This window comes from Megalops cyprinoides, chromosome 16 (genome assembly GCF_013368585.1).
Source record: "Megalops cyprinoides isolate fMegCyp1 chromosome 16, fMegCyp1.pri, whole genome shotgun sequence".
Classification (NCBI taxonomy): domain Eukaryota; kingdom Metazoa; phylum Chordata; class Actinopteri; order Elopiformes; family Megalopidae; genus Megalops; species Megalops cyprinoides.
This window is the reverse complement of record NC_050598.1, coordinates 16,957,085-16,966,441: the sequence shown is the minus strand read 5'-3', so window position 1 is coordinate 16,966,441 and position 9,357 is coordinate 16,957,085.

Sequence of the window (9,357 nt, the reverse complement as noted above, 5' to 3'; positions counted from 1 at the left end):
GAGGCTTCAAATGTTTTGCAGCTATCTCATTTAAATGTAGAGCTGACTTTAAAAAGTAGATGTTATTGTTTAACTGTGTTTGTATCAGGCTGTTTTGTAAGATCATTTACATTCTAAGGTAGTGTATGACCTGTGGACCTTTGCTGTCTGAACTGTTAGTTACCCATGTGAGAACTGTAACACTTTTTGCCTTTTTTCTTTCTCCCTGCATGTGTTAACGGAACCGTACACAGGAATACAAAGACCTGAGTGAAGATCAAATCTGGGAATGTGTGTGGGTGTGTGATCGGAGATCTGTTCATGTCTGTGCACGTACGTGTGTTTGCGCAAGTGTCTGCCTTACCGCCTGCCTGTAACTACCAGAATATTTTGTTAACAAAATGCGTTTTATGAGTATCTTCCTGAATTCACGTCCCCTAAATTTTACACTTACATGCATTGTGGTTTAGTGGCAATAGCTACATCATTAGCTGTCTGATTGATAATAACACTTGAAAGTGTATTTTTTATATATCTTCATTGCTAATGGATAAGTACTATTGCAAACCAAGATGTCACAGTGCACTAGTTAAGCATCAATCTATGTTCCATTCTTTACTACGATCATTCTATTCTGCCGAACTCTGCATTGACAGAGCCAGTGGCAGATTATACAGCATTCACTAAACCTTGCTCTTGGCAAGGGCAATATGAGAGTTTGAATGAATGAACAAGTCTCTGGTCGTAGTGCTGCTGGCACATGAACACGGGTCGGCATGTTCCTGCATGCATGCGTTTGGCTGCATGGGTATGTGAGCATCTGCTTCGTGATGTCGCCTCTTTCCTGTGGTAAAATTCCACTGCATCTAGCAGGAGCAATCCAAGTGGGATTCAGTGTGGGGATTCAGGAGAGGGAACACACTCAAGTTTGTGCATGTTTGAGGCCCTGGAATGGTGAGGCTAAGGAGGCCAAAGGTCAGGATCTGCCGTCAAATTAGCCGCGATGAGGCTGAGCTGAGGCTGATTAACCCTGACCACTCACTCACAACTCTTCCCAGGCAGATGCGAAGACCCACAGAGAGGAAAGAGTATGTCAGCACACTCTTTCAGTACGAGAGGTGGGAATATGTGAAACCTTTTCACCGCCCACAAGAAATGTGACTCCGATTGATTCTTTTTTTTTTTTGTTTAATCAAGTTCCATGACTCAAACAAATTCAATGTGTGTTACGAGGTCTTCGGTTGTGGGATGGGACCTCAATTGTTGAGGATTTAGGTTACACTCTTGGTTTAAAAAGGAGTGGCTATAATTGGCAAGCCCTGAGTATACAGGATTCAAAACAATATACTACAGAGGGGGGCAGAACATTGTGAGGACTTGATACCTTCAGCATGGTAGACATCTATGTCAGCATCCTGCAGCCTTAGTAGTGCCTGCGATTGTGTAATGCTTTGCCGTGCTGCAAAACTCCCTCCTTCTAACACCCTAGTAACAGATAAGGACATGAATCATACAGTGATATGGGTATAATGAATGTTGCATTAATATTTCAGCAAGTGGTGGGGTGAGAGTAAAGGAGCATGCATCATCTAGAGAAAACCATGTTCACCAGTGCTCCTGTAGTATTTCCCTTGCTGTGCTGCAAATGCTGCAAAAAAGAATGTAAGTTAATATAGTTTGTTTATGTGATGAAATTACATTTTAAAAAGTTGAGGCAGTCATTAGATCCTGTGTACCCATCATGCCTTGCACAGACACCTCACCTTTAACCTCGTCTGGTAAACAGTTTCATGGAACTGAGCAGAGCACTGTGGGAATTTCCTATCAAGATGGAACACCAGATTGAAATACAGTGTTTTGGAAACATTTTTTACCCTTGGGAGACAAAAGTGAGGGGATGGTTATAAAAAGAAACAAGAAACAAATCAAGTCCAGGAATTGCTTTCCAGCAATGAGTATTTAATGAGGGATACAGCCCAGAGCAGAATGTCAGTGGCCCAGATTAGCACTGCACAAGTCATCGGCCGGAAGAGCCTTTCTGAACAATGATGCCCTTTTTCCAGCGCACATTCTTCAGAGAAGGCTGCTCGGTGGTAGATAAGACGCACTGAACAACTCCAACTGTCAAGAGGAACTGCATTTGCGCAATCTCAGGGAAAGAAAGAGGTGTAACATCCATGATGGTTCCTTTGTGTAAGGTATTGAGGAGGTTCCACCCTGTTAATCCCCTCAATCCATTGCCCTGATATGCAGCTACAGGAATACATTGTGTCAGCAGGCTACATTTACACATGGCTGATTGCGACATTCCCACACATGCTCACGCATGTACTCACAGGTATTAAGGTGCTATGGATTTGTTGGTACGTGAATATTAATTTGAAAAATTGTCCTGAACCATTACTGAAATTCATTTCTTTATGTGAAGTGGCCATTTTGAATGTATTTAATATCTGGCAATCATACAAACCACCCATGTGATATTTTCAAAAATGGAAACAGATTGTATTCACACATATTGTGTGGTGAAAGAAGATATGTTTGCAAGGGGATCATTTAGATTAGAACATGATAGTGTTGTGATATCCAAAAGTCTCTTGTATACACTCTTAATATCAATGAATAATAAAATATAAAGATACCAACTTTAATTACAATTACAATTCCAGTCAGATTTAAGAATGTGAAGGAGGAGCCTTCATCTGAATTGAAACGGCCTCTCTCTTATTGTAACTGACTGAAAAACAAAATGTGTAGTCAGTAGCATGTATATTTGTGTTTTACAGTGAGTGAGTACAGGACTTGTTTATTTGAGCATCCTCCTTTTATGTTTGCAAAAGTTATCAGTAACAGATCAATTGCTTCAGCATCATTTTAAACTAGTTAATTGTTTGTCAGTGTGAAGAAGGCCAGCTATTGGCCAGTAAGCCACACCTGTTTATTTAGCCTTGGAATAAATAGGGTGTGTAGAGTGTGTCTGCAGTTGGGTTAAGATGTTAGCTGCACAGCCCAGTTACATTTGTTTGTGGCTCTGGTAACATTACTTCATGTATGTTTTTTGAGTTTTTGAGTTTTTTGTTTTGTGTAGATTAATTAATTTCCGTAAAAGATTTCTCCTTCTGCTGTTACACATGGTGCATTAGCCAGCTCCATAAAGATTTTTTTAGAGAAAATTACTTATGGGAAACTTCGGAAACAATCGTTGCACATCTTAATGTGCATGTGTAAATGGCTCCCTTCACAAGTACAGGAAAGTGTATCATTCGGCAACCACTGTGTTGGAAAATGGCTCATAAATTGTGACAAAGAGGACGGATGATGAAATTAGAGATACAAGATCCAAGACTCATTTGCTGTGTCACCACTAAGCTAAAGAGAGGTTATGCAATCGCCTCTTTGTTTGTCTTTGTGTTTCTCTGTTGAATGAAACTGGGTGAAATGATTGCCTGTGACACAACAAAGAATTATTAGAATTGTTATTATTTGGTACTGCCAATGGCTTAGATATTGAGTCTACATTGAGTGTCACTGTATTGATTGATTTCTTATATTACTGGCAAAATACATGTACAGTATTTGCAAAAATGATGCCAAAAGGCATTTTTATTGATCTGTGAAAATTCATGGCTTATCTTCACCAAGATAGACTTTATTTGTATTACATTACATTACATTAATTTAGCAGACACTCTTATCTAGAGCAAATTCCAGCACGAAAGAGCAAAAGTGTATCCATTCAGGTTGAATGAGAAACAGTGTCAGACCAGGTTAACAACACTCCCAGACCAATGAGTGTGAAGTGTAACACTGTTCAAGCCCTACCACAAATTAATGTATGTACCTGACTAGACAGCCTAGAAATTAAGGGAAGCCAAGTACGCACACTACCATACATCAGTCACTAAATTACAGAATCCATAACACATTTGCAATAATACATGTAAAATAAACAACAAATAATATAAGCAATACAAGTAGCAGGTATATGTTCCCTTAATATGTTGAAAATCTTCTGTCAAGTGAAAGTGCATGAATTCAAAACCGACCAATAATGTAATGTTGTTGGCAAACCGTCCTTCAAACTGAAAAAAAAGAAAGATCCACCTTACAGCTGTCATTGTAGTTGTAGTTTTTGTCTCTATAGAGGATGCAAGGCAACAACTGGCTCAGCGTGCCACACCTAATTTTTTACAGTTGCCCACAATTTAAAAGCAAGTGAGTCTATGAGAGAGCTTCAGTATAGGGCTGTTCTTTTACTCTACTTTTTGGAATCAATACATTTTGCATATTTTTCCAGCTCTTACTCTTTTAAGGCCTATTTAATGTGAAGAACATCAGCCAGCTACTTCATGATGGGGCTCTATAGACAGTTCATGTGTTTTTTTTTCCCCACTGTCAAATTATTACATGCACATTCCCCCTCGCAGTCTTGCACATTATTTGATAACTGCACATTCATCCAGTGTATCTAAAATTCCCTTCAAGCTTCCCCTTTGAGGGAGGCATGGAGAAAATTTGAAGTAAAGTACACAGTATAACATGCCTGCCTTCTGTTTTGATTAAAATCGACTGATCCACATCATCACACAGAGAACAAATCATGACATGTTTTGTGTTCCTCCTCTGGAAGAGAATCTGTCTATCTATTCTCATCTCACTCCCCCTCTCTCCTTCTGTCTTTTCCCTTCTCTTGCATTCCTTTGGCCTCATGTTTGGATCTGTCTCCAAACCACTTCATCTTCTGCATTCCACCACTCCCACTTTCACAGCTCTACAGAATGTTTGACTTTAGAACCGTAGAATCTTTTTCTGGTGTCCGTGGTGCGTTGATGTTCATGCTCCAAACCTGGCATGTTGAAGAAACATGTTTGTTAGGCAGTTGTTTCCTCAGTAACATGTGGTCCTTGTTCAAGGGGAGTGTGAGAGAAGAACATCAATTAACAGCAAAACTTTCTGCCAAATCCATATGGTGTAAACAATGTTGTAAAACAGTATGCCTGAATGATGAAATGTAACGGGTGGTCTCTTGCTGCGTTGTGTATTAGATTTAATGTGATGTTACGTGGGTCGGCGAGCGAGCGAGTTTCGAACCGAGGTTCTTACTGCTCGCTGCCAACCCCTTAAAGCAAGCGTCGTTGCCAGTTGAGCTAAAGGCAAATTGCCATTAGCCTGTCGGCGACAACGCTACTTAACCATGTCTCAGAGGGAGTGACGTAGCCGCTGCAACCACTCGGCTACCTGCTACCCGCTACCTAAGGCTTTTACGCAGGACTCACACGAGCTAATCACTTCAGCTCCGCTACACTCACCCCCCTTTGACCTCCTCTGACTCCTCAGCGACCACTGGCGGCCAAGCTGTGCTTTAGCCAGTGATCCGGGTCACGGCACCAATGTAACGGGTGGTCTCTTTACTGCGTTGTGTATTAGATTTAATGTGATGTTACGTGGGTCGGCGAGCGAGCGAGTTTCGAACCGAGGTTCTTACTGCTCGCTGCCAACCCCTTAAAGCAAGCGTCGTTGCCAGTTGAGCTAAAGGCAAATTGCCATTAGCCTGTCGGCGACAACGCTACTTAACCATGTCTCAGAGGGAGTGACGTAGCCGCTGCAACCACTCGGCTACCTGCTACCCGCTACCTAAGGCTTTTACGCAGGACTCACACGAGCTAATCACTTCAGCTCCGCTACAGAAACACAAGCAAATATGCAGCTCCCTCCATTTAGTCATTTAGTATTTAGCAGCTCTTATCCAGAGTGACTTAAAAAAGCACATACAAAAAGGCTAGGCTAAGAGCGGAGACAATACCAAACTATCAGTGTGTCATCCTAGAATAGCAGTCATTACATAATACACAACATTCTGTTAAGTGCCACAGTGGTGAAAGAGGGATTTTGAGGATATGGTACAAATGTTTCTGAGGAAATAGTATGAATGTTCAAAGTGTGGGGTTAGGTGAACAAAGATGCAGTTGAGTTTTCAGTCTGCGGTGGAAGGTGGACGGTGACTCAGCTGGCCTGACTGCTATGGGGAGCTCATTCCACAAACCCTTTAAGGAAGAAGCTGCAAGGCCAGCAGACATTAAAGGGCAGAGTGGTCTGGCAGGAGTGTAAGGTTTGACAATATATTGAGGGTAGGAGGGTGCAGTTCCTCTTGCTGCCCAGTAGGCTACAACCAGGCTTGGGTAGGACCTATAGACTACGTCTCCATTCAAGGACCTGGAGGTGAAAGAGTGCAACAAGTTTAGTAGAAACAGATGCAGTCTGCACTAATAGAGGGTGCCACCATCCCAAATTCTGCTGAATAGATTATTGAGAAGTTGGAGGGCAGACATGATGGATAGACATGAATATGCATGGCTTTGTGTGCAGTTGATATAATGCTAACATACTAGAAAACCAGGTATATTTCATTGCACTTACGCAATGAACCAGGTATGCACTTGTGATCTCAGTGCTGTGTTTTGCACTGATGCATGTTTAAATGTGGTCAGTAGTGTCCTGTAGTGTAATGGCATTTTTCATGCCATTTTATTAGATGCTAAATGCCAAATGATAAAAATGTAAATGTCAGCTCCAGCTGATGAAATAAGTGAATGGAAGGTTATTCAGGGCTATTCAGAACCAGCCTGCATGTCTTCCTCATCAGCAGACAGTACCATCCTCACCTACCCTCTGACGCTATTTTCATGCGTCAGTCGTCATGGATAGTTGGCTGCAGTTTTCATGAGTGTTTGACAACCCATGAACAAACAGAGTGGAGAGAGTATGTGACGCTGAGGGTCACACGGCGATCAGATATCTCCAGGTCCTTTATCTGTGAGTGCCTACTATCAGAGCTGGTCTCTTAAGGCATTATGGGTGGTGCTCCACCCCTCTTCTCCTTAAGACCTGTTTTGCAGCCACTGTTCCAAAGAGAAAATACAACTGCATGGAGTACTAAAGTGGGAGAGAACATAGTAAGTTATTTTTCAGTTGACGTAGAAAAGATGGAGATTGCTCAGAAGAATGAAATTGGTATATATACTATTTCCATGATTAATTGTGAAGTGTGTTGAGTGTGAACTTTATTTTAATGATTGAACTGTATCGATAACTTATGTAATCGTAGGCTTAATTTTGAAGTAAAATGTAACCAGATTTAAAGAACTACAATAATAATAATAACAACAATAATAAATGTATAACTTAAGATTATAACTGTTAGGTTAGATAGCAACAATAAAATAGCAAGCATCTCCATATCACCTGAATATAAGGATTCTCTTTCTTTCTTGTATTGACCTGGCAGGGTGTCCCCTCAGTGCAGACTTGCTCAAATATGAGCATTGCCCAGACAGGTTCTGAGCTGTGAATAGCATTCCTTAGTGTTAACTCTCAGAGGTGCACTGGGCCGGGCGATGCAGCAGTGTGTCCAGGACTCTCCTGAAGAGAACAGGAAGAGCACACACACACACACACACACACACACACACACACACACACATATAGCAGCACTGCATCCACTTCAGACAGAGCCACAGCCAGCTCGTACCTACTGACTGAAACCAGTTATTTTGCTCACCTTGTGCAAAGGATATTTGGCCTTCTTGGTCTGCACTTTGCAGACCACACCCCGCTGCTGGCGTGCTGCAGCCTGTATCTGGGTTTGGAGGGAGGTAGAGGAGATAACTCAACTCCCTCGCTCTTTCAGCAGACAGGATTGGATCCACCTTCGGCGCTGTAAGTGTGAACAGGCACGTGTGGTCCTGCTGTCTGTAGCAGAGGCACTGAGAAACTGGACTGGCTGAGTTAAATATTAAAAACGTGCATACCACAATGCAGACAACAGAGAGGTTTGTAACCACTGCTCTTGCCAAAGGCAATTTAATCCAGGAAGTGTAGACTCAAAACAGGATATGTAAAAATGAGTTTGCATTTAAACTTGCAACTATAAAGGTGAATGTGAAGGTAACTGTGTTGTGAAATGCCCGTGTAACAAGCATCACAAAAAAAGGACAATATGGGAGTTTTGACTGTGGGGAAGGAAAAAACACAATCCTCAGATTTAGGCTGAGAGACCTTGGGGAGAGATGTCATCCTCAGTGGATTGTGCCTGTGTTTTACACAGTAAATGCAGTAAGTTGCACATTAATGCAGTGAGTGCTACACAGCACATACCGTGCAATGGAGCCAGCCCCTACTCATTCTGTTGTTTTGCCCAGCCTGCCCGTCTGAGATCGCTGGCTCAGGTCGTGGGAGCTCACATGGTGTGGCTGCAATTCAAAATGCAACCAAAGAACCAAGGAAATGCATCCTGCCTTCTTAAATGCTACCTCTGTATTTCCTCTGCTGTCTCATCACTGTTTACACTCCATTAAAAACCATACATTTACTTCGATCATGTTCCTTTACTTGCAACTGTTGTTTTTTTTCCTCCTTACAAATACTGTTCATCTGAATGCGAAGAGTTTTAAACAGATGATGCCAACATGAAGTCTCCTGCATTTATGTGGACTAATTTTATTAAGCCATAGAAGGCAATCCTCAGCATTCAGTAATTTTCTTGGTTATGTGTCTCATTTGAAAAGACAGTGTCTCCTTATCAGTAGTGCCCCATCAAGGCACCAGGGTATTAAGTATTATTACTTGGTTCAGGCAGAAGACTGTCTCCTACATGCCAGCCAAAATCATGTTCTGCAACCAGTTTTCTCCAGGCCTCTTCTGCAGGTGCTATTCCAACCCAACTCCACTTGGCCTCAGCCATTTGGTAGAAGGCTACAGAGTGTTCATTTAATGTGTAAAAAAAAATAAATACATAAAAAACCCAATTTAATTACTTCCACCAGTGAAAGACAGTTGTCTTAGTGCACCAAGAGAAACATATTAAACACATTTATACCTTCTGCCATGGAACACCACTCACATTCACACTAAGCTATATGCTATAAGGGTATTTTGTTTACACCAGACCTTGTAGAGGACTAGAGATGTGTGAGAGCCGCCAAGGTGATGTCACACTTGGCACACGCCCTGGGGCAACACAGAGTCATGGTACCTTTGTGCTACACTGTAAATATTTACAATTCTGAAAGTCAGCCCTGTAGATAACACTAGTGGGCTGGATCATGTTACAGCATCCTGCCTTGACTTCTCCTTCATCAGACCATAGGAATGTTGCTCTCATTTCTCTGCTCAGGCCAGAATTCTCATGTTTACCCCTCGCAAAAGACCCAAAGAGTGGTGAAATACTTTTTTTTTATTTTAAGCACTTGGGGCTGATTTGTTCCATGTGTTGAGCCCTCTTCACTAGAGTTTACTCTTAAATAATACAAATGAGTCATTGCGTCACATCGCTGAACCCTCGGGGCTGCCATTGTGAGTAAACAAAGAGACAGCTGATGG